The sequence below is a fragment of the Pleurodeles waltl genome, chromosome 5 (assembly GCF_031143425.1).
Source record: "Pleurodeles waltl isolate 20211129_DDA chromosome 5, aPleWal1.hap1.20221129, whole genome shotgun sequence".
NCBI lineage: Eukaryota > Metazoa > Chordata > Amphibia > Caudata > Salamandridae > Pleurodeles > Pleurodeles waltl.
The window spans coordinates 639,834,747-639,861,531 of NC_090444.1; the positions used below are offsets into that span (position 1 = coordinate 639,834,747).

Below are 26,785 nucleotides of genomic sequence, written 5' to 3' on the forward strand. Positions count from 1 at the left end.
GACAAAGGAGCAACCATGCTTAGAAACTTTGCCCCAGATTTAAGAGGGCCTAGCGCCATCTAATGACACAGTAGCGTCATTTTTTTAATGCTAAAGTGGCGTTGGATGACCAAAAACAAAGCACCATATTTACATAGTGGCACAATGCATGCATTGCGCCACTTTGTAACCCCTTGTGCCACATTATAGCTGCACCGGGTATAATGTATGCAAGGGGGACTAAAAAATGGTGCAAAGAAATCTAAAAGATTTCTTTGCGTCATTTTTCCCGGCAGTTTTAACGCCTTCTCAAAGCAAGCATTAAAAGAGGGCAGATTATTGGTTACAATGGGCCCCTATGTACTGTTCAAGGTGGCGGTAACCCTGAACAGTACATCAATAGCATCAAAATGTCTGATGTTATTGCCCCCTACAGTGCATCATGGTTGAGCCATATTTTAAATATGGTGCACGCATGGTGGTGGTAGGGGGGCACTAAGGGGCACAAGGAAAGTGGCACTGCACTGGGTGCAGTGCCACTTTTCCTAAATCTGCCTTTTTGTCTCCTTTTACAAGAGAATGTTCTGACCTACCCCTCACTTCTAACATCTACCCTATGTAATCAATCAGAACTAATCAGCAGCAGTTTGCTGACAAGGACCTAACAAAAGCTCTGCAGGTAGTGTTTTATCCATCCTCCCTCACTTCAATGTCTGGGGTTCCACCCTCCATTCACAGGGATGCAGTCAATACACTTCCACTGTCTACAAAGCTGTATCTACTCTCCATCACATTATGCAAAATGGACCCAAATGGGTCATGAAATTAGATTTATCACACATGGGGTCCTACTACCACATATTTGCTACATATCCACTGCACATTCTCTCATATGAAATATCAACTCAAAGGACTTGGAATCATACTGCCTACTCTACTGGTTTTTACATTCATTGCCTCTTTGCTGGCCCTACAGCTATTTCTGACTCGAAGTATCTCCAACACTCTTCATTAAGCGCTTAAAGGTTCACAGACCACTCAATTGGCTATAACTGCTGACTTTTGTGACAGCATCAGACAGCATCTGCTATCATTCAGAGGTCCGACTGTAACAGTCCTACCTTTTTAGCCCTTTGCATGCTCTGATTTTTCTGCAAATACCTATCAGTTCAATATGTGAGCTAAAACAGGAAAAGGTTTTTGGGGATTGAGGGCATCGGGATCATGCATAAGAACCATTTTGTAAAGGGATATCCTAATACATGTAGCATAGAATCACATAGGTGTCCTCCTATTCCCAGTCTTCTTCCCTCCAGGTCCTTCTGTGCCTTCTGGTGTTGCTCCTCCTCCTTCTGGTCCTGTTCCAAGTCCTCCTTTTCTGGGTTTTGTGTGGTCCTTCGGATCCTCATCCTGGTGTCACATGGTTTGCATGCAGTTGCCATTTCAGATTCAGCACCTTAAAGTTGACATCTCCTTTATCCTTTCATTAGTGACCTTTGCCACACATTAGTGCTTTAATGTGCTGTATGTGCATCTCAGATAGGCACTGACGCCTTGTAGTCTGAACAATTAGTTCCAGGGTCGCACATTTGAGAACACAATGTCACTTGTTTGCTTTCTTGGTGTGCTCATTAGGAGACAACTTATTTCAGCCATATGAATAAGCTGCTCATTGTCTCTCTCACGGTGTGATGAGCGCGATTTTATTATATTAACAGCTGCTGTGCTTTTATTCAGGGAGAGGAGCACTTTTTGTGCTGGGACTATCACGTAACCTCTACGAACTGTGACTGAGACGCAGCCCTGCTGATTCCGACCTGCATCCTGCCAAGGAGGATAACTTATTTCGGCTTCCAGACACCGAACACCAAGGTATGAGGTTTAGACCATCCCAAATTACCATGATTGAATTATTTATATTGTTTACTATTCTAACAAGGAGAGGATGTGGTGTAACAGCCCAAGCTGCTGACTTTGGAGCTGAGCGAACCAGGATCGAATCTTGGCATCTGCTCAACATCCTGTGATTCTGGGCAAATCACATAGGACCTGATTACGAGTATGGTGGTCGGACCACCAGACCTCCAAGGTGGCAGTCCCAAAAAAAACGCTGAGTCAACAGTCTGCCGTATTCCAATGATACAGCTGGCCCAGTAGCAGTGTTCTTGATGGTAGTGGACCAGTGGGGAACGCGGTCAGCAATACAAAGTATATTTTTACATTTGTGTTGATGCAGGTGTGTACATTTTGACCAAAAGGTTCACATATGCATGACACGTGTAAAAATACTTTGTACATGTACCATTCCATTGCTCGAGACCAGGCCATATATGCCCAGTCCAGTCAATGGCAGAAAAATGCAAAAGGTACTTATCTGTATTTTTTGGGGGGGTTTTGGGGTGAAGTTGCTGCTGTGAAGGGGGGCCCTGGAAAAGGGGCCAAGGTCAGAGACTAAGGGGAAAAGAAAGAAAAGGGGGAACTAGCACCCCAATTCCTTCGATTCCACCATGTCGAAGGTGGCGGTCTCCCCGCCACAGTCAGCTCGACGAATAAGCACATCGTAATGTGGATTGGGTCCCCTTGTTTATACCGTCATCTGTCAGCTGCTTTCACCCAGCTGCCGTCAACGCAGTCAGTAGATGGCTGGCTGTGTTGGAGGGGCTCTGGCGGTCTTTAGTTCAGCAAACCACCAACATCTTAATTCATCTGGCAGACTGCCTAGTTGGTGGTCGGGTTTTCTACGCCGCTGTGACGTCGATGATAAGACTGCCACACTCGTAATCAGGCCCTTAATTTCCTCATGGCTGATCAACGCATTGAGACCCTCATGGGTGATATGCCATGCTTTACAAATTCTGGATTTATTTATTTGGATTTATTTAACAATGCTGATTACTGTGTAATTTTTCACCTTTCTAATAATCGCAGCACATGCTTTTTATATAAGGTACTTGTTTGATCTGGCACTTCTGGTCCTAGTATTTCTTGACCCTTGTACTCCTGGCCCTGCTCTTGACCCTTCTTTGTATAAGCTCTTCCTGGGCTTTCTTATCCTGGTACTACTGATGATCACTCTGATCCTGTTAGTCTGCTGGGTCCTCCTCCACATATCCCTGCTGTTCTAGTTCACCTAGATCTAGCAATACAATTCTTCATGATTTGGCTCATCCTTTTTTTCTAGGCCTGGGTCCCTGTCTTCGTGGCCCACCTGGTACTGCTGCCACAGGTCCTGATCTTCCTTTCTAGGTTCACATGGGCTGGTTCTGTTCATTTTGATCTTGGTCTGGTCCCATTTGTTCTTGTAGCTCTGACTGTTCTGGTCAACTTGATTATAGTCAGCCTTGTCCTGATACCCCACTTCCTGATCCTCCTGCTCCACTTGGTACCAATAGCGACTGGGCTGGTGGTGGTGGATTTTAAAAGTGGTGAGGCAGAAATCTTCAACCCAAATGTAACTTGCCAGCAAGCACAGTGAGCATGCCCGATAATGAAAAAAAAGAGGTACTGGGGAGAGGAGGGGCAGGGTTCCCTGCAAGAAGATTATAAAAAATTTGATTTAAATGGTGGATTTTACAACATACATTTACTACTTTTTATTTTAATCAAAAGTTACTACAAAGGGGGATTTTGGAGCTCCAAGTAACATTAGCAGACCAAACAATGTTGCAAGCATTAAATTTGTGTTTGCAAAATGATCTATAACCCCGAAGGACATCTACCACCTGCCAAAATAGGCACCCCAATCAATCTATCAGAGTTTGTAAAGCATAACTACTCACCCGTAGGGGCCTCAAGGCACTAAGTGCTTTGTACCTTTAACACACCTCTTTACGTTATTGCTTGACCAAGGCAAAAACAGGAGGTGACAGCAAAATTGGTTAATACTGAAAAAAGGATGCTGAAATATTTAAAGTATAACATTTTTGTAACATAAATATACACTCAAAGAAGATCCATATATCACAAGTCGAGGAACAAATCAGTGCAATTCTGACCAACATTCTGGGGAAAATAACAGATATAAGAAAAGGTACTGTTGTGCTTTATAAAGTGTTTTAAATGTTTCAATGAAATCATTTTTTAACAAATTATGTTTAATATTAAATAGAAAAGTAAATTGTATACCATAAATTTAAAATAAAAACATACATAATGTATCATGCACAAAAAAGGGGAGAAAATATTGCACATCAATTTAACATACAATAGAAAAGATGTAAACTTTAATGCGGCATAAACAAAAAAAAACAAAAAAAAAACTTGCAATAAATTAATAATTAAAACATAGACACAAATATGTTAAAGTGACAGCATGGCTTCTAATGTACCCCCTAATCTTTAAATTCAAAGCAATGTTTTTAAATAAGATGCATCTATTAAAAGAAATTAATTTTCAAGCAGCCTCAACAAATCAAAAAAAAATATATCACATACAGTTAAACCTACAAAAACCCATATGAAGGAAAAAAGAAAATTGAAAAAAATCCTTCTAATGTAGAAAGATCATACCATAGCAACGGAATTTGGTTTCTAAAGAATGAGATCTGGAATGGTGAAAAATGTTTCATTCTGATTTAGCTGTAAAGAACGAAAACAGGGCTATGGGATGCCAATCATGTTCACTTCTCGTAAAGGAATTTAGCAATCCTGGAGCATATTCACAAGGATGTGGTGCAGGGCAGCACAGCAAGCAACCTTGCTGTGCTGCTCTGCACTACATGGAAGGGCAGAAATGCACCATATTTGCAAGTGACAGCACATTTCTGTCCTTTCCTTCTGTGCTGGTGCACAAATTGCTGCTTAGCACCAATGCAGGCAACCTTTCATCATGGTGCAAGGGTGCCTGCATTGTCAACAGGATTTTTTTTGTGCAGGAAGGGGCACTTTCCTACACAAAAACAATCCTGAAAGGCATTTTCCTCTTTCTATGTGTGAGGCAGAATGAGAAACATAAATAGAAATAGAAATAGGAATAGAAATAGAAAGAGGAAACAAGGTGACAAAGATATTTCTCATCACTGTGCCTGCTCTGGAGAGGGGTACAGTTTTAACGCATTCCCAGGTTTACAAATTCTTGTAAATCTTGGAATGCATCAACCCCCCACCCATGGCAACACCCATGGTACGCCTTCCTGAGGCAGTGTTAGGCAACGCAGCAACTTGCACTGCATTGCCTTACACCATGTCTTCAAGTCCATGAAAAGCCAGGCAAAGTGGCTTTGCGTGGCCTTGTAGATATGAGCTTGCTTTATGCCCTGCTGGTGAATCACAAAAAGTGACACACCGGCGGCAAACAGAGCTTGTCAATATGCCCCATATCTACAAGGCCATGAAAAGCCATGAAAGCGGCTTTGCATAGCCTTGTAGATGTGGGCCTGCACTATGCATTACTGGTGCATCACAAAAAGAAGTGCTCCAGTGACGAACAGGTTTTATAAATATGCCCCCCCTGTCTTTAGGAATGTCAAACTTCTCTAAAGTGCATTTGTTAAAATCTGGTATCCTGCTGATAAGTTCCTTTTTTATTGAGAACATGGTCAATGCATTTAGGCAATTCTGGATCATGGTGTTCCTTATGAAAGTTTTTATTCTCTTCAGAGTTGAAAATCACTCCTCAGACTCTGCTGTTGTCATGGGTGTTGTGATTATCAGTGGATGCCCTGTCATTGGTGATATCGCTGACAAAATCTGCTGTGGCTATTTGAACATATAAACCATCTATTGGGCGCTTTTGTAGTTGGCTGTACAATATATCCACATAGGGCATTATGTTGTGAAATAGGAAGAAAAGAAATGAAGAAAAGAAACTTCCTGTGTTCCAGTGTTGTGATAAATCTGTTAGCTTCAAGTATAGCTACAGATTCAAAATGATTGCTAAGTTCGATGGTCCTAAAGCATTTTGTAAAGTCTTCTTTTTAGTCATAGATCATATTGACAGTTCAAATGTGGAGGTTCCAGTGAGCTGGGGCACATTTTGGGAGTCTTATAGCTACAATATCCTGGAGAACTTTAGGCCCATATTTATACTCTGTTTGCGCCTGATTGGTGTCATTTTTTTAATGCAAATTCGGCACAAACTTAGCTCCATATTTATACTTTGGCGCTAGACCCGTCTAGCGCCTAAGTTATGGAGTTTGAGTCATTTTTTGTATGTGAAAACCTACCTTGCGCTAATGACATGCAAGGTAGGCGTTCCCGTGCAAAAAAAATTACTCTAAAGCATGTGCGCCTTATTTATCCTCCAGTGTCAAAATGACGCACAGGAGGAGACGGGCCTTAAAACAAAGCACCCAGCCGGATTTGTGCCGTTTATTAACGCCTGGGTCAGGGCAGGCGTTAAGGGACCTGTGGGCTCATTTCCATGGACTCTGACCATGGATGCAGTCCACAGGTGCCCTTCCCTGCACCCAGGAACACCCCCGCCACCCTCGCCCACCCCTGGAGGACACCCATGGATGGGGGACCCATCCATGGTGAGTGCAGGTAAGTGGAGGTAAGTGCAGGTAAGTATATTTTATTATTTTATTAAGTGGCATGGGGAGCCTAACATGGGCCCCCCTACATGCCACTGTGCCCAATGCCATGCCCAGGGGACAGAAGTCCCCTGGGCATGGCCATTGGGCAGGGGGGCATGACTCCTGTCTTTGCTAAGACAAGAGCAATTTCCATGGGGGTTGTGTGTCAAACAATTATGCTAGTCAGGTTAGAGCCAATATTTTTGACTCTAACTTGACTTTCACCATTCATTGGCGAACAACCCCCAGTCTTCCCTTCGCCTCCGCTGCCCGGTTACCGTCATTTATTTTGACGCTAACCAGGCTGCAGCGTCAGCTAACGTCATTCCATAAATAAGGCACCCAACCGGCGCGTTGGAATGGCGTTAGCCGGCGGTAAACCTTTTTACACAAATCTGGGCTAGCGCTGATTTGCGTCAAAAAGTATAAATATGGGCCTTGGTTCTTTATGGAGACCTTGTACAAAATGCTAGAAAACCTCCCACAATAGCAAATACAGTTTTGACTTTGAGATCCTTGATACTGCTTGCTTCATAATCAAAATTAGTTGATGTGCATAGCAATGCGCATAATGCATATTGGGGTATACATAGCTAGCTTTTTCCTGGACTCCTCCATACGCTCAACTCATGACACTAACACTATAATAGCTTTGAGAATTATGTTTGTTTTTATCATTGGGCTCTGGGAAATCATTATTATGTTCTTGAAGCAAAGCTGTAGCAATTGTATCTACACATGAATCTTTAAGATGAGGAAAACACTAAAACATCTCAACAGCATTATTATTACCATAAACTGAAAATTAAAACAGATTGAGTCTGAGTTGGGTACATCGGCTAGCAACAAATTCTATATTTCTTAACTGCTGTATTATGGAATCTCTTGTTACTTCCAGCATACAGCCCCATTGCTCATTCTGGATGGTTTGGTAAGTGTCTTTAAACATTTTTGCTGGTTTCAAATGATTGTTTATTGCACTGTCCAAGCTGGCAACAAACTCCCCAAGACCTTGAAGGATTCCTTTGTTTGAAGAGCCTTCCTGCTCATAATGGATAAGCAATGCTAATTCAAGGCACCACAAAAAACCACACAATCAATTAATTTAGACAAAATATATCTCTTTTTATCAACTTCAAGGTTTTGTTTTCTTATTCCAGTACAACAGCTTGCATCAAACTGAGCAGCAATAGTCAGTCTTCTACACATGGCAAGCTTTATAGAGCTATCCAGATGTGATTTACATACTGCATGCTTCTTTATTTTTTCTGATAGGTGTTTTAAATCTGTAATTCCTGTTTTGGCCATGGTGCTTTACCATTAAAGCAGGGAAAGCAGAACAGTGATTTTTTTAGGTGCGCTGGCAGTAAGCCACATGTTATTTGTATGCCAAATGGACTTGAAGTTTCTAGTGTAATCTTTTCCCTGGCCGTTTGCAGGCTGTTCACGTTTAATGCAAGGTTAATCAGGTCCTAAATCTTTTATCTGTATCTTCTCCTCTTCTTTCTATGTCAAAAGAAGCATGAGGAGCAGCTGGTCAACTGTGTTTATTTTGTATAAAAATAAGCTCGGGATTTAAGTGGTGTGAGTAGCACGGGGCTCCGAATCTTGTAGTGTGGCTAGCTTTGCTGACTGTCCTTGGCATCAATGGCCTCTGTCGATAAGTTAAAATGAGATTCAAGTTTTGACACTAGATGACAGTGCATAAGCGAAAAAGAGTTGCACATTTTCAGACTAGATGATATTGCAGATAACAAACTGTAGTGACCAATGAAAAATTAAGAAACCTATCATCCGAGGATCATGGTATTGCAAAATGTGCTGAATGCCGATAGCTTATTTCGAAAGGCTTCCAACTATGTCAGACAGTGCTTTACAGAAAGGGTATTTAAGTACTGCAAGTTACAACAGTTAGGTCCATCCTTATATCACATGCATGTTAAAGAAGTGTATGATGAATAGAAAGACAATTAGGGCATGCTAGTAGATGATGACAAGTTGGAAGCATTCACTGGAACAACACTCTTACAACATCTGCCACCCCAAATGTAAAGGTGACATTTTAGACCAGGTTTCTGCTGCTCCTGCCATCAAGAGAAGCCTTCTTTTTTAAAAGGAATTAACCCTTACTTCACACCAACATAAGGCTCACAATCTCAGATCCGTGGTTGACACAAACAAAAGCCAGCCGGGAGGGAAACCTATTAGAGAAGAGGTCAACTAGTAAAACATAACTTCAAACAGTGCCTTAGATAGCTCTGGAAGATTAGAATTCCTCCAGTGAACTGTGTGTGCTTGGCATTGAGAGAATAAAATCCCTGAAGCACAAGGTGTTGTATTCCCACCCAATTAACCAGGTAGTGGGCAGCTGTTGATGCCCCTCTTCCTCCCATCAAAGTGTCTAAACTTCCTTTAATAATGCATCCCAGGTCTCCAATATAGAAATAATGCAGAAAAAGCATTTACCTAATGCCTAGATATGGTTAAACAAGTTGTCCGTTCTCTACCTTCAACCAGGCAGCTCAAGACTGGCATCAGATAGCAAATGTGCAGATGCATAGCACCTCAAGTCTTGACAGTTAATTAACTAGTACATTTAGTGTAAATCAGAGTTATCCAACCTTTTCCATAATAAGAGTTACTTACGTTCGATAACAATCATCCTGTGCCACTATGAAATATGACCAGGACTGTAATAGAGGCCACATAAGACAAGATTACATTAGTGGTCAGTGGTGCAAGATCACCAGAAGTGATGACCTTGGTGCCTCAGCAGTAATGTTAGAACACATACTTTATCAATTTGGAATGCCTCAGAATGGGTAGCACATAACAGCCATTGTTGCAATGCCGCCTGTGGCTCTAAAGTAATGACATCAGAAATAAACTTCCCCAGTGCAGCACAGTTCAGCATTTGAATATCAGCTTAAATATATTTTGGAAATTCAACCATTTTTCTCTAAACATCTGTTTATACATTCTGGAAATAGTCATTTTTTTCAGGTTATGCATAGTGCAAAAGCTTCTAACTTAATAGACTGGGCTGCACAGAGGAAAGCTACTTACTGGTAGCTGGAGAGCAACCAATACCTCACGAGCTAGTCACTGGAAAAGCCTGGTGCAACTATTGTACCTCACAGCTTAATGTTGGTCAGCCCCCAACGTTTTGCCTGCCTCCTCCACTTTCCTGACACTGTTTTTGCTGGTTTTAGGACACTGCACACTTTATAACTGCTAACCAGTGCTAAAGTGCATATGCTCACTCCATTAAACATAGTAACATTGGATTCATCCCCAACTGGCATATTTGATTTACTTATAAGTCCATAGTAAAGTGCTCTACATGTGCCCAGGGCCTTAAATTAAATGCTACTAGTGGGCCTGCAGCAGTGATTAGTAAGTAGCCCCTTAACCATGTCTCAGGCCTGCCATTGCAAGGTCTGTGTGTGCAGTTTCCCTCACACAATGGACTGCTAAACCCCCTACTGAGACCCTTACAGACAGGACTGAACTGAAAGGAGAACTTGTGCACTTCAAAACCACTCTTTGAAGTCTCCCCCACTTCAAAGGCATTTTGGGTATATAAACCGGGTCTCTGACCCCACCAAACCAGACACTTCTGGACCTGCACCCTGTCAGAGGAGCTGCCTGGCTGCCCAAAGGACTCATCTGGACTGCTTTGCTGAGAAGGACTGCTGCCTTGCTGTTGCCCTGCTGCCCTGCTGGCCTCTGACTTTGCTGAAGAAGGACTCTGCCTTCCCTAAAAGTGCTCTCCAAGGGCTTGGATTGAGCTTGCCTCTTGTTTTCTTAAATCTTAGGGCCAAAAAGACTTCATCTTTACAGGAAACTCCTTGTGCATCGAAAATCGACGCACCACCTGCTGAAATCGATGCGAAGCCTGCATTGCGACCAAGAAATCGCCGCACAGCTGACCAGACCGATGCAGCCCCGACTTTATGACTGGAAATTCGACACAGAACCTGCATTGCGATGGACAATTCGACACATCACCTACCTGGACAACACAGCACCCGTGCCTTCTTCCAGCACATCTTGGATTTTCCCAGCATCGTCCCTGAGCATCAAATTATCCCTGCACCGCAGTGAGGAACCAAGACTGTGCGCCAAAAAACAACACAGACCCCTTGCAGCATGGAAAGAAACAACGCATCATCTGTGTTGTGCCTGAAAATTCAACACAACACCCTATTTTTCCATGCACCTCCTCCTCTGCGGTCTCCGTGGATCGTTATTTTTGATGCATACCAGGTACTGTGTTTAGCAAAGAGACAACTGTTTATTTCTAAGGATTAAGACTTTTTGAAACCTTTTAAAAGTGATATTTCAACTTGTGCTTATTGGATCTTTGTTGTTTTGACCTTATTTATTCAGATAAATATTATCTATTTTTCTAAACCTGTGTGCTGTATTTTTGTGGTGTTTTCACTATGTTACCGTATGATTTATTGCACAAATACCTTACACATTGCCTTCTAAGTTAAGCCTGACTGCTCAGTGCCAAGCTACCAGAGGGGGGGCACAGGATAATTTGGATTTTGTTGTGACTTACTATCTCTGGGATTGTGGTTCCTACTTGGGCAAGGGTATATAATTCTGCCAACTACAGGCCCCATTTCTAACAAGGCAGAACTTAGTTTTGGCAAACAAACAATGATATCAGAATCTGGACACAGGCTGCCAGACTTGAATGAAAATGGCTCACTTCAATGGGGCAGGAGGATGCCAAGAAACCATCATAAGTTGTATTAACTTCTGAACACTAATGACACCATGTGAAACACACCAGTCCTTTTGGTAGACAAACAAGGAAATCAGAATTTGGACTTGGGATGCCATGCTTGACTGAAAATGGCATTTTAACAGGGGCAGAAGGGTGCAATGAAACTAATACAGGTTCTACCACCACCCCCACTGCCCTAGAATCTTAAGGCCATCATGTGAAACACAAGAGGCATTTTCGCAGATATAAACAAGGAGATGAGAATTTGGAAGTAGGAGGCCAGGCTTGACTGGAAATGTCTTGCTTCAAAAGTGAAGGACACAATAACACCATCGAAGGTTTATTAACTCCTGAACCCTAATGACACCCTCTGACACTCATTAGGACTTTGGCAGATATAAACAAGATCATGATATGGGCTGCCAAGCGTGGCCGAAAATGGCTCACTTCAAAGAGGCAAACCATCAAATGGTTTTACCAGTACACATCTGGTCTTTAATGTGCCCCCTACACACAGTCAAAGGTGCCAAATACAGAATGCTGACAAAACCCATGTAGGCAATGTACAGAGTTTATAGTCTCACTTCAGGAGTATGACAAGAATTTGGATAAAAATAGTCAGTTGTAAATGATCATGGAAAGTCACTTGCCCAGTGTCACATAGTGAGTCAAAGTGAGAGAATAAGCTATTTCAATATGATAAGTACCAAAAGCAAAGACCTGCAGTCTGCAGAGAATGGGTTTGATTCCCAGAATGGGACATCTTTCATGTTGCTAAAAGAAGTTCCATTCGATTTGAGGGATGACATCTGCCATTGTACTGGGAGATAGTATATGCTTGGTGGTGAGCGTCATCCCAGACCAACCTGCTTGTTTCAACATGCACACACCATAAGTACAGGTAAAAAAGCACACCATACAAGTCAGAGTTAAGTGGGGACAGAAATTGGTGAGACTGGATGTGGTCAAAGTTCCAAGCACATGGACTCCAAAACAGGTTCAGGCAAGGCACACTCCGTGCATGATTTTCATGATTTCATTATAACCACTGTGAGAAAGTAGCCTCTTTCTAGCATGGTTACCCCCACTTTTTGCCTGTTTGTGAGTGTGTGTCAGTGTGTTTTTACTATGTCACTGGGATCCTGCTAGCCAGGACCCCAGTGCTCATAGTGAAAACCCTATATGTCAGTGTGTTTGCCTGTCTCACTGGGACCCTGTTAGCCAGGAACCCAGTGCTCATAGTTTGTGGCCTACTATGTGTGTTGTCAGTAGTGTTTAACTGTGTCACTGACGCTCTGATAACCAGAACCTCAGTGTTTATGCTCTCTCTGCTTTTATTTGTCACTATAGGCTAGTGACTTCTTTAACAACTTCAATTGGTAGACTGACCCCCCCTATAAGTCCCTAATATATGGTACCTAGGTACCCAGGGCATTAGGGTTTCAGGAGATCCTTATGGGCTGCAGCATTTCTTTTGCCACCCATAAGGAGCTCAGACAAACCCTTTCACAGGACTGCCACTGCAGCCTGTGTGAAATAGTGCACCAACTATTTCACAGCCATTTTCACTGCATTTAAGTAACTTATAAGTCACCTATATGTCTAACCTTCATTTACTGAAGGCTAGGTGCAAAGTTACTAAGTGTGTGGGCACCCTTTCACTAGCAAAGGTGCCCCCACGCAGTCTAGGGTGAATTCCATGGACTTTGTGAGTGTGGAGACGCCGCAATGGTAACCCCGAATATGGCCATGTAAGGTGTCTAAGATCATGGAATTGTCCCCCCATTCGAAACTTGATATTGGGGAGCCAATTCCATGCATCCTGGGGGCTCCACCATGGACCCCCAGTACTGCCAAACCAGCTCTCTGAGGCTTGCAATGCAGCCACAGCTGCTGCCACCTCTCAGACAGGGTTCTGCCCTCCTGGGGTCTGAACAGCTCAGTCCCAGGAATGCAGAACAAAGCATTTCCTTTGAGAAGAGGGTGTTACACCCTCTCCCTTTGGAAATAGGTGTTACAGGCTGGGGAGGGGTAGCCTCCCCCAGGCTCTGGAAATGCTTTAAAGGGCAGAGAAGGTGCCCTCCTAGCATAAGCCAGTCTACTCCGGTTCAGGGACCCCCCAGTCCCTGCTCTGGTGCAGAACTGGACAAAGGAAAGAGGAGTGACCACTCCCCTGTCCATCACCACCCCAGGGGTGGTACCCAGATCTCCTCCAGTGTGTCCCAGACTGCAGCCATCTTGTTTTCCAAGGTGTGGGGACACTCTGGATGCCTCTGAGTGGCCAGTGCCAGCAGGTGACGTCAGAGACCCGTCCTGATAGGTCCATACCTGATAAGGTAACCAATCCCCCTCTCAGGGCTATTTAGGGTCTCTCCTGTGAGTTTCTCTTCAGATTCTGTTTGCAAGTTTCCATCAGGAATACTCTGCAACTACTACATCATCCTCTGACCTCTGATCATCCGCAGACTGCTCCAGGAACCGCTGTAACAGCAACAAAGTATGCAGAAGGACTACTTTTCCTCTGCAACTTCAACTCCAGCCAGCAACTGCAACAGTTTCCATGGTGTGCACGCTCTGGGGACTTCCTGTCTTCACCCTGCACCAGAAGGACCGAAGAAATCACCTTTGTAGTGATGGAGTTACTCCCCTGCTCCTGCAGGCACCTTCTAAGATGACAACCGGTTCTCTTGGACTCCTCTCTTAGTGATGAGCGTGCTCCTTGGAACACAGGTGGTGGACCCCTTCGACACAGACTGTCCTAAGGTCCTGCTGTCCAAATGTGGAGGAGGTAAGAGCTTGCCTTCCCCAATTTTCCCCCTCCTGAGGCCTCTGTGCACTATTTGCAAGAATCCTTCATGCACAGTCTGGCCCAGATCCCCAGCACTTTATCATGCAACATTCAACTCGCTGAGTTGTCCTCCAGCGGCGTGGGAGCTTCTTTTGTAGTGCTGCAACAACCACAATTTACACCTTCTTTGTCCCCGTGTCCTGGGACCTTCGTGGGTGCTGCCTGGTCATCTGTGGGTTCCCTCCAGTGTTGGGAGCCCCCTCTGCCTCCTCAGTCCAAGTTGAGGCCCCCAGGTCCCTACTGGGTCCAGGCAGTGCCACTTTGACGCAATCTGCCGACTTTGCTTGAACCAAGGCTTGTTAGACGAATCCAGCGCCGAAACTCACCTGCATCCAACATCTCCACGTGGGACATCCATTGCATCATGCAGTAACCCGCAGCCATCTTCCCCTGGTGCATTTCTGCAGTCTTCGTCCAACCGGGGACCCTTTTTTTGCACCCTCTTCTAGGTTGGCAGGGGTTACTATCCTTCCTGGAAGCTTCTTTGACTTCTGGACTTGGTTTCTCTTTGCAGATCTTCAGGTCCAGGAATCCAACATTTGTTGTTTGCAGTCTTGCTTGGTTCTTGCAATAACTCTAATCACAACTTGTAGTGTGTCCTAAGGAAACTTGCAATACTTCACTCTGACTTTCCTGGGCTCTGGGGTGGGGTATTTTACTCACCTTTGTGCTTCTCTTACTCTCCCAGCGATTCTCTACACACTACACTTTCTAGGGGGAAATTTGTGATTAGCATTCCACTTTCTTAGAATATGGTTTGTGTTGCCCCTAGACCTATTTGCTCCCATTGCATTCTATAGTATTTCCTATTGTTTGCCCTATCCTATGTCTAATTACTTACCTTATTTTGGTGTCTAGTGTATATATTGTGTATCATACTGTAGGAAAGTACCATCTTGCCTGGCATGTTACCCCCATTTTTCACTGTATATATGTTGTTTTAGTTGTATGTGTCACTGGGACCCTGCCAGCCAGGGCCCCAGTGCTCATAAGTGTGCCTGAATGTGTTACCTGTGTGGTGCCTAACTGTCTCACTGAGGCTCTGCTATCCAGAACCTCAGTGGTTATGCTCTCTCATTTCTTTCAAAATTGTCACTAACAGGCTAGTGACCAATTTTACCAATTCACATTGGCATACTGGAACACCCTTATAATTCCCTAGTATATGGTACTGAGGTACCCAGGGTATTGGGGTTCCAGGAGATCCCTATGGGCTGCAGCATTTCTTTTGCCACCCATAGGGAGCTCTGACAATTCTTACACAGGCCTGCCACTGCAGCCTGAGTGAAATAATGCACACATTATTTCACAGCCATTTTCACTGCACTTAAGTAACTTATAAGTCACCTATATGTCTAACCTTTACCTGGTAAAGGTTGGGTGCTAAGTTACTTAGTGTGTGGGCACCCTGGCACTAGCCAAGGTGCCCCCACATCGTTCAGGGCAAATTCCCCGGACTTTGTGAGTGCGGGGACACCATTACACGCGTGCACTACACATAGGTCAATACCTATGTGTAGCTTCACAATGGTAACTCCGAATATGGCCATGTAACATGTCTAAGATCATGGAATTGCCCCCTCTATGCCATCCTGGCATTGTTGGCACAATCCCATGATCCCACGGGTCTGTAGCTCAGACCCGGGTACTGCCAAACTGCCTTTTCAGGGGTTTCACTGCAGCTGCTGCCAACCCCTCAGATAGGTTTCTGCCCTCCTGGGGTCCAGCCAGGCTTGGCCCAGGATGGCAGAACAAAGGACTTCCTCAGAGAGAGGGTGTTACACCCTCTCCCTTTGGAAAAAGGTGTTAAGGCAGGGGAGGAGTAGCCTCCCCAAGCCTCTGGAAATGCTTTCATGGGCACAGATGGTGCCCATTTCTGCATAAGCCAGTCTACACCGGTTCAGGGACCCCTCAGCCCTGCTCTGGCGCGAAACTGGACAAAGGAAAGGGGAGTGACCACTCCCCTGACCTGCACCTCTCCTGGGAGGTGCCCAGAGCTCCTCCAGTGTGCTCCAGACCTCTGCCATCTTGGAAACAGAGGTGCTGCTGGCACACTGGACTCCTCTGAGTGGCCAGGGCCAGCAGGTGACGTCAGAGACTCCTTCTGATAGGCTCCTTCAGGAGTTGCTAGCCTATCCTCTCTCCTAAGTAGCCAAACCCTCTTTTCTGCTTTGGGGAATTCCTTAGATAACGAATGCAAGAGCTCATCGGAGTTCCTCTGCATCTCCCTCTTCACCTTCTGCCAAGGAATCAACTGCTGACCGCGCTGAAAGCCTGCAAAACTGCAACAAAGTAGCAAAGACGACTACTGCAATTCTGTAACGCTGATCCTGCCGCCTTCTCGACTGTTTTCCTGGTGGTGCATGCTGTGGGGGTAGTCTGTCTCCTCTCTGCACTAGAAGCTCCGAAGAAATCTCCCGTGGGTCGACGGACTCTTCCCCCTGCTACCACAGGCACCAAAGAACTGCATCACCGGTACCCTGCATCTCCTCTCAGCACGATGAGCGAGGTCCCTTGAATCCAGCAACTCTGTCCAAGTGACTCCCACAGTCCAGTGACTCTTCAGTCCAAGTTTGGTGGAGGTAAGTCCTTGCCTCCCCACGCCAGACTGCATTGCTGAGAACCGCGTCTTTTGCAGCTACTCCGGCCTCTGTGCACTTCCGGTGGAAATCCTTTGTGCACAGCTAAGCCTGGGTCCATGGCACTCTAACCTGCATTGCACGACTTTCTAAGTTGTCCTCCGGCGGAGTGGGACTCCTTTGTGCAACCTCAGGTGAGCACCGTTTCACTCCTCTTCGTAGTGCCTGTTCCAGCACTTCTGCAGGGGCTGCCTGCTTCTGAGAGGGCTCCTTATCTTGGTCGATGCCCCCTCTGTCCCCAGACACAATTGGCGACATCCTGGTCCCTCCTGGGCCACAGCAGCAACTAAAAACCCTAACCGCACGATTTGCAGCAAGCAAGGCTTTTTGGTAGTCTTTCGGCGGGAAAACACTTTTGCACGACTCTTCACGACGTGGGACATCCATCCTCCAAAGAGGAAGTTTCTAGCCCTTGTCGTTCCTGCAGAATCCTCAGCTTCTACTGCCTAGTAGCAGCTTCTTTGCACCCACAGCTGGCATTTCCTGGGCATCTGCCCATCTCCGACTTGCTTGTGACTTTTGGACTTGGTCCCCTTGTTCCACAGGTACCCTCGGCTGGAAATCCATCGTTGTTGCATTGCTGGTTTGTGTCTTTCCTGCAGAATTCCCCTATCACGACTTCTGTGCTCTTTGGGGAACTTTAGTGCACTTTGCACTCACTTTTCAGGGTCTTGGGGTGGGCTATTTTTCTAACCCTCACTGTTTTCTTACAGTCCCAGCGACCCTCTACAAGGTCACATAGGTTTGGGGTCCATTCGTGGTTCGCATTCCACTTTTGGAGTATATAGTTTGTGTTGCCCCTATCCCTATGTGTCCCCATTGCATCCTATTGTAACTATACATCGTTTGCACTGTTTTCTAAGACTATACTGCATATTTTTGGTATTGTGTACATATATCTTGTGTATATTTGCTATCCTCATACTGAGGGTACTCACTGAGATACTTTGGCATATTGTCATAAAAATAAAGTACCTTTATTTTTAGTATATCTGTGTATTGTGTTTTCTTATGATATTGTGCAAGTGACACTAGTGGTACTGTAGGAGCTTCACTAATCTCCTAGTTCAGCCTAAGCTGCTCTGCTAAGCTACCATTATCTATCAGCCTAAGCTGCTAGACACCCTATACACTAATAAGGGGTACCTGGGCCTGGTGCAAGGTGTAAGTACCCCTTGGTACTCACTACAAGCCAGTCCAGCCTCCTACAAATACTTACCTCCAGAAGGAGTATTGACTTTAAGATATTTTTGGCCTTGTGTCACCCAAATAAGCTACCTTTATTTTTGGTAACAATGAGTATTGTCTTTACTTGTGTATACGTACTGTGTAACTATAAGTGGTTTTGCAGGAGCTTTGCATGTCTCCTAGTTCAGCCTAAGCTACTCTGCTATAGCTACCTCTATCAGCCTAAGCTGCTAGAACACCACTACATTTTACTAATAAGGGATAACTGGACCTTGTGTGAGGTGTACGTACCCAAGGTACCCACTACAAACCAGGCCAGCCTCCTATAACCACTGACAAGATAAATTACTTTCATTGAAAATTAATGTGATCTGCATGTTTACATGTTGGGCTTTGCAGCATAAACATTAACCTTCGCTGCTACTTTATGATGAGCCCGAACTGTAACCAGACAAAACACAGATCTCTCTCCAGCAAGTAATCAACCACCAAAAGCATTGTGCCATTATTATTATCGCCGAAAAACTGCTGGTCACTCCCAAGACTTCTCTTGTTTCTCCTAAGCTATGTGGTCTGTCCTCCACTCCGGTCCTCTTTGACCAACCTCTGCTGCTCCAGCACTCTAATGGTATGCGATGGATGCTCCCCTCATCACTGGTGTGGAATATGCTCTGTCTTTCCTCTTAGAGCTAGTAGAAATATTGACACAAAAATGACTTGTCTTTCACAATTTTCTTCTGGCCACAGTATATATCAAGACAGTGAGCCCACTTTATCCACTGACTGTCTGACACTTCCAGTGATGGCATTTTGCATAATCAAATATACACAAGCACCTGAAAAGGAGTGCACTTTAGTGAGAAGGCTGGTATATTTGGCTTTTTGACTGCTTTTTAGGGGCAAGCGCAAAGCGCTTCGTCCCCTGTAGTAATCTCTCTTTCGGCTTCCAACCACACCCATGTCACGTCAGTCACTTTCATTGGTTTGTGGGCTTGCCTTTTAAAATCCACTTGCTTTCATTTGTGAAAGGCATGCATACGTCATGCCTTTTCCGGTGTTTAGCCCACCTACACAGCACCGGTAAACTACTAAAAACATACGAGGCTCGATGTTTTCAGCATGGTTTCCAGACTACTTTATCTGTTACTTTCCACGCAGCGCTAGTTTTTTCCATTTTTAAATTCAGCACGATCGCATACATAGTGCGAATGCCCTGCATTTTTTTCTTTTATTTTGTGTGGGAAGAAAAGTCCGGTTTGGAATTTACAAAGCTAATAGCTGTAACTCAAGCAAATGCGAGACCCGTTGCATTAAAAATGCTTGTTAAAATATGTTTGCAAGTTGTTATGTATATTTCTTATGTTTGTACATCATTTAAAAACAAAAAAACATGGCAATGAAAATCCGTTGGCTTTATCAATGTTAGCTTCCCTTAAGTTCACATGGAAACATTTGTGTGATACGCTGTCATCGAAGATTGTGGTGTGTTTCTACAGACAGGCCTACATAACCAATGTGATGCAGTTTTGCCACAGTGTTTAGCATTCAAAGCCTAAGATTGTCTTTTTACCAGCATCTGCAGCTAGACCTCCTTAATTGAGTTTGTGTTTCCGGGTCCGCAATGTTTATTTATCTGCACTATAAATAATTTTCACCTTAAAGAAATAAAAATCAAATCTTCACTTCAGGTTACACAATATTGAATTATCTTCCTTGTTATAATAATTGATGAGATGGTATGTATCATATCTATAATATGACCTAAATCAGTGGTTCCCAATCTGTGGTCCGGGGACCCCTGGGGGTCCGCGAAGCCTTCTCAGGGGGTCCGCGACTGCTTAGAAAATTAAATATATTAAGAAATATTGACAAATTAGGTCCCAAACTTCCAGAAATGACTCATTGGGGGGTCCCCGGATTCCAATGATGATTCAGTGGGGGTCCTTGGGTTCAATTAATGATAAAGTGGGGGTCCACAGAAGTCAAAAGGTTGGGAACCACTGACCTAAATCACCAATTGCACTTACATGGCAGTATGACAGCTCGCCAGGTCCAGTGCTACAAAACTGAAAAGAAAAGAGATGCCTGTCATAGACTTTCTATATGTGTCCCCTGACCATTTATGCTAAAACTACAACGTGCAACTCAATAAACTGACATCAGGATTTTTTTTTTATTGCAGACCTTATAACCTTCCACGAGTGAGATTCACACACTCTGAATGCTAGCAGCCAAAGGAGCTTATCTGAACCTATACACAAACAGCAAGGAGTCTCACAGACCAAGTATGCTTCCATAGATGTCTGTCACATATCCTAGCCATTGACAAGGTGCCCCTCACAGACCTTAAAAACCGATATCCATAGGCGCCTCTTAAAGTCCATGTACCATGAAAATCAGATGTATAGTTCACAGTCACACTGGCCCGCTAATGTGCCTCTCAGTGACCTAACACACGGATACCCTGAGGTAGATCGCACAGTTCTTATACACTGACAACTAGAGGTGTGTGTCATGCTTATATTTTTTTCATTCGGGGAAAGAAAGTAGTATATGTGCCTGAAGACATTGCTTGAGAAAAGGTAGATACAAAATGTATTTTTGATTTTACCACTGATCTACATTTCCATATGGTATTTCTAAACATTACAACACGTCTACAGAGGGCTGGAACCACAACAGCTCGAATATCAGTGAAAGTTAATTTCAAGAGACAAAAAGGGACTTATTTATATCCAATGGAAAAAAAAACAATTCAAAATGACACCCACAAAACATGCAACAATAGAAAACTTGATGCATAGATCCTCTACAACAAGCTGCTTCAATATTCCACATTAGGTAACATTTTCAATTGTAACATTTTCAATTGTGAATAATTACCAGACATCCTGTCTGTACTTCATCAAAGACAATCGCTTCACTGCCTGATAGCCAATTTCATGCGGAAACAGGGGCAGCTCCTTCGCAATGGCGTAGGAGGGTCGCCCCCTGGCTAAATCAGGAGCTGAAAAATAAAATTATATCTCTTTATTGCTTTATCTTTTAGCTGTTGGCTCAGCCAACAGCATGTGAAGGGAGAGGTGGACTCGGCCAGGGGAGGTGGGAAGGAGAGGAGGAAAGAGTGCATCTAAGTGCACATGTGTGTATTGCCGGCTGTCTTAGGCCAGCCGAAAACACATGCGCACTTAGGTTTCTCCAACCCGGCTGTGTTGAACAGCCGGGCTGGAGAAACTGCACAGCCCCCAGGGCAGTGTCTGAGCAGCAGTCCAAGCCGCTCAGACCACACCTGATGCTGGTTTCATGCTAGGTTTACCATGAAAACAGCACCAGATTGCTGGAGAGCCTGTGCTGGTGTCCCAGTGAAAGTTGGGACACCAGAAAAAGAGGAGCAAGGCAGCAGGTGGTGGCAGCGACAGGAAGACGTACGTTTTTTTTATAATATTTTTTTCATTTGAAAGTCCCTTGGTCACGCTCCTGTATTTCATCTAAAAACACACTTGAGCAGCCAATTATGCTTTTTCTTCAGTAGCATGCATAGTAAGGATACCGTGGGACCTTTGAAAGCAAGGAAAATGGACTCTCTGTTGGATTTTGGGGCAATAATTATTAGGGATAAATGGCTCTGAGCCTGGTGCCACAGCACCTGCTGCACTGCTCCTGCCTTTGAGGTTATTTCTGAGATGGGGCATGTCCCACAATTTGATCATGCTCATTAGCAAATTCTACCAGGAGACTTGGGCAGTGAACATATTCAATAAGACCCCCCCCAATTCTGTTAATGTGTCACTCACTAAGGTACCAATTTTGATTGATTTTCTGTCTGTAAATAGGACATAATTGCATCACAATCTGTGGATTGTTCATAATTTTACCTGAAATGTATGGAAAGGTGTGCTTCTATTTTTTTCGACAGTTCATTTCTTTCTGACTTACTTTTAAGTGGTTTATGGGTTTCCAACTCAAAATCATTGTTACATAAGGAGTTTGTTTAAAAACTGATAAAAAGTGTTAATTTTAGCACCAGCGTATGATGGTATTTAAAAAAAAATAAAAAAAATATTTTCATTGTATAAAACATTTAAAAAAGTAGTTTTATTGATATTATTTTAAAATGTGCATTTGCTATACTTATCTTGATTTGACATAAGCATATTGAGCTTAGCAACGGTAATGCAGTTTGGAGCCCTGAATTATGGGGCTTGTAATGTTGATTACCTATATGAATCAAGCACTGGTGATATAGGAAGGTCAGTGTGCATATGGCCCCTTTCTTCCCCACAACCAGAGTTTAGTGCCATTCACACCACCCTAAACCTGACACTTCCTGACAAAGTGACAATAAATAAACAATAAACATGAATCAAGATAAGGGTATACCCTGCTGGGCGCTACAGGAGTCTAATGATCCTTTTGTGCACAGACAGACTACTGGTGCTTGAGACTGCCTTCATGTGTTGCTTCACAACACACAGTCTGACAGTAACAAACTAGAAGTAAACGTGGCACATTAAAAGCAATAATCTGAAGTTTGAAGAACCAATTTTTTTATGAACTATCAAAAAATGCATGACAAAAAACAAAGCAGTGCTTTGGGCAAACATCCAATAACTGTTTTCAATGCATCACCATTATAGCAGTGGTGTAGCAAGTGAATCTTTGGTACTGGTGCAAGCAAAGAAAAAGAGCCATGCATCCAGTATTTTTAAAGAAAAGCCAGGCAGAATTTTAGTGCAATGAGTCCATCAACCCTGGACTCTGGAATAAAACCACCTGCCGCACTATTGGTAGCTATGTGTGCCTGCACTCTTCTACCTTGCTACGCTTAGTTGTTTTTTCTCTCTCCCTCTTTCAGAGCTTAATACACCCTGATTCTTTCACTCCACTGATGTATTTTGCCATCTCTTTTCCTGAACTGTTCTCTTCTTACATTCTGTTTCTCTATGTAGCACACTTCCTCAACCACTTATGCTCATGCACCAGGCCGCTTTTGAAGCGCTGGCACATTTTGCTTTGCAGTACATGCTAAGGCCGAAATGGAGATGCAATGGCTTCTTTTCTAGTGAAAGGTAAATTACCTTTAGTTGGTAAGAATTGTTGCCTGGAAGACTGCTAATGTATTTTGTTAGGGTCAAAAGCGATAAGCCACAAAAGCAGTTGAGAAATTTTTTAGGTCTTGGCTCTAGGCAGCAATTGCACTGTCTCGAAGTGACATGTTGTATATATTTTATGGGATTCAGCCTGCTCACAGGCTTCCGATTTGCTGACTCTATCGTTGCTCTCATATGCTTCCTACCCATTTGTCCATGGCCTGAATGCGTCACACTTCTTCTTGTGTTTAGACCAATTACTAGTATACATCCACAGGTCACATTAAAGCATCTGTTTTTGGAATTACTTTTTTAAATGATTTTGAGTGCTTCTAGTGCCGTTTCTTTAAACAGTCCTGTAAACCTTGTCCTTATCTCGTCACAATTGCTGTGCATTCAAAGATCAAGGTAAAATGTAAGGCCAGTTTGCCGAAGGCCCTGTACACTTTTCGTTCTCTTACTTCAAAGCAAGAGGATTTGCGGGTCATCAACATTGTTTCTATTATTTGTCCTACGTATCCTGGCTTTGTGAGGCAATCCCACCATCTTTCACCAGTTGCTCCAATCATTATAGTACCTGATTCATTACTTAAGCTACTGAACCTTCTATTAAATGGTACGTAGGGAAGTGCTTGTGCAGAGGCTGACACGTTACAGTAGTATTAGTCACACATAAAGAAAGTGTAAAAAGGCATGTCTTACATTTTACCAATTTGTTTACTGTTCGGAGAACATGCAAAATTATATTTTGTTTAATTTCAAATAAATGTTTCAATGGAATCCTCCTGTTGGAAATGACCTTTTCTGCAGAGTCATCCTCAGACTTTTTGCCTTCCTCCTCATCATTTTCTTACCTTGTTTTTGCTGGCTTTAAGACTCTGAGCACTTTAACACTGCTAACTGTGCTAAAGTGCATGTGTTCTCTGCTTAAAAATACTAACATTAGTGTGTTCACATTTGGCATATTTAATTTATTTGTAAATCCCTGGTAAAGTGCACCATATATGTCTAGGGCCCGTAAACTACATTCTGTAGTGAGTCTGTAGCATTTTATGCCACCCAATACAATAGCCTTTCAAACATGTCTCAGGCCTGCCACAGCAGAACCTGTGTTTTAAATTGCCATTTCGACCTAGAAAGTGCTCCCTCTTGCCAGGACCAAACATTCCTTTTTATTACCTGTGTCATTCCTAAGGTAGGCTCTAGTTAGCCCCAAGGGCAAGGTGCAGTGTATTTAAAAAGTTGGACATGTACTTTTAAGCTTAACATGTCCTGCTAGTGAAAAGCTATTACATTTGTTTTTCACTACTGCAAGGTCTAGCTCTCCCACAGGTTAACACTGGAGCTACTTTAAAGCAGCCTTTAAGTGTAACTGCCAATTGGGAAAATATAGAAATTTGGAGTTTGGTGTTTCTGGACTCACAATTTAAAATCACAACTTATGGTGAAGTCACATTTTAAATTGTAAGTCTGACAATGCCACTTTTTTAAAGTTGACATTTTCTTACTTTAACCATTCTGTGCATCTGCCTGTCTGGGGTTGGTGACAGCTGTGCCTACACATCTGGGGTTGGTGACATCTGGGCTTTGTGCATTCTCACTAGACAGTCACATACAATGGGATCGTAGGTGTGACTTAATAAGCTTTAATGGGCTATTAACTGGCTTGATGGGAGGGCGGAGATTAGCACTGCCTCACTTACACCTGAATAGGGCTTTGCCTCCCCCAACACAAAGAGCTGCATAACCCCCTGTAGAGTGTCTGGAGCCAAGGAAGAAAGGGCAGGGACCTTGTGATCTTCCAAGGCCTCTTTGAAGTCTCCCCCACTTCAAAGGAATATCTGGGTATAAGTACTGGATCCAACTACCACCCCCCCAAATCAGAACTCTATTAGAACCAAGGACACTTTGCCAGGAAGAATGACTGTTGTGCTGCCAAAAGGGACTGCCACTCTACAAATGCATTGCTATGTTGAACTACTGCTTGCTATGTGCTGTGCTGTAGGAGGGACTGCCACTTTGCTATTTGCTTTGCTGTGTTGGCCTAATGCCTGCTGCTTCTTGCCTGCAGTGAGAAGGACTGGACTTGCTCTCTACATCCTTGACCCAAAGATTCTCCTATGGCTTGCTGGCTTACCCCATGTTCTCCTGCGGTCTAAGGGACATCAAAGACTGCCTGCAACTCTTCTGGTGCTGCTGGACTCTGCCACCTGTGAGTCCTATTCTTGCCTCAGGTGCCCTCTCCAGTCCTGGGCCTCATAAGTGAGTTCTGCAGCTCATTTCTCCAAACTGACGCATTTCCTTGAGTGTAGAAGAAATTCTGATGCATTGCTTCCTCAACGGCGATGCAGAGGCTGTTCAGAGACAATAAATGCACACTCTGTGTGGCCTGACAACGCTTTATGTTGGTCGACGATGACACATTGCATTCACTTCAGTGGAGCCCGACGACAACACAGTGACCCGACTGGGTGGAAAATACTGATGCACCAAGCCCTTGAAATTGACACTTTGCTCCATCAAAGGTACTGTTTCAACAGACCCTGCGTGGATTCTATAGCCAGCCTAAGCTTCATCTCGGTTGGCCTGGATTTTGGATTTGCACCGGTCCCTACAATCTCAAGTAACTTTCTGGGCTCCAAGTCTATTCAAGGTAGTGTTGATTGCAGTCTGCCTGAGGCCTGAACCTGGAGTGACGACTGCTCTGCAAAGTATCTGCACTACTCACTCACTTTATCCTCCTGTCAGCAGCTGGCGAAAAGAGAGCAGATGAGGGAGGGTGAGTAATTCTGTCAGGTGGCTTCAATCTCCAAAAGGTATAAGCTTGCTTGTGGTGGTACTTTGAATTCATCTCCTTGTCTGGTAGCAGGAAGTAGAGACTAAGGATTAGTACTGGCCTTAGCCTATGAAGGCAGTAATCTGCAAGAAGATGATGGGGCAGAAAACTTGTTGTTTCAGCCTTTTTAACTGGTTCCTTCCTCCCCGTGGACCCAGGATCTGTTTGGCTGTCTGCTGGGACAGGACAGCAGGACTGGCAGACACAAGTCACTGACAGGGACACAGCAAATCTGAGGCGTGATGGCTGCCTGCTGCCCTCTAAACTGCAAAATAGAAAAATATGGTGCCTTCATATCACCACAGCAGCCTCTCCCTCATCATAACTGGAACCTCCAACAATGGACTGGACTGGAAATCCATGCTTAGCTGCTTCCATAACCTAGAAGGAACCTGCAGGACTGATGCCTCCCCTATTCCCCAGTCCTCCTATCATACAGCATTTGGTGGGTGCCAGCAAGGGGGCAGAGGTGAATTCCACATCATTTCCTACCTTATCCCCATTAGTCTGCCCTGCCCTAACTCTTTAGCTTAATAGTGATCATCCAGTTTTGCCCTTGACCATTCAAATTACCGCTCCAAATGAAAATCCAGTAAAAGAGATCACACGCTCAAGAGTGTCATCACTGCCCTGGTTTATCCCTGCAGGGCAAGGAAGACCTCACCCAGCCCCACAAATGTGCAGGAGGCTTGACCTTAATTCCACCCCTCAACCCCCACCCCAAAAAAACACAGATTCCAATACCTTTGTCACTGATCAGCAACCATGATTTATTTCAAGCTGCTCAGTCCATCTCATTTGTTTATTTGTCCCCCAGGGAGGGTGGAAGGGAGCACCCATCACTCTCTTTAATACAAACCACCCATGCTTGGTACTTTAAGTGCTGGTCTCCTTGGCCCCTTGGTTCTGATTCTTCAGTACATCTAGCCCTGTTCCTGCTTATTGTGAT

General features: G+C 44.0%; 1 protein-coding gene across 4 annotated transcripts in view; it reads left to right on the forward strand.

Moving 5' to 3' along the window:
- The window catches only part of LOC138295898 (amine sulfotransferase-like), an 895,551-nt gene that overhangs the window by 136,545 nt on the left and 732,221 nt on the right, over nt 1–26,785 (forward strand). For all 4 annotated transcript variants that reach the window (XM_069234511.1, XM_069234512.1, XM_069234510.1 and 1 more), the window contains one exon: nt 1,717–1,851. The gene's annotated coding sequence lies outside the window, so the exon portion shown is untranslated. The remainder of the gene's footprint in view (nt 1–1,716; nt 1,852–26,785) is intronic.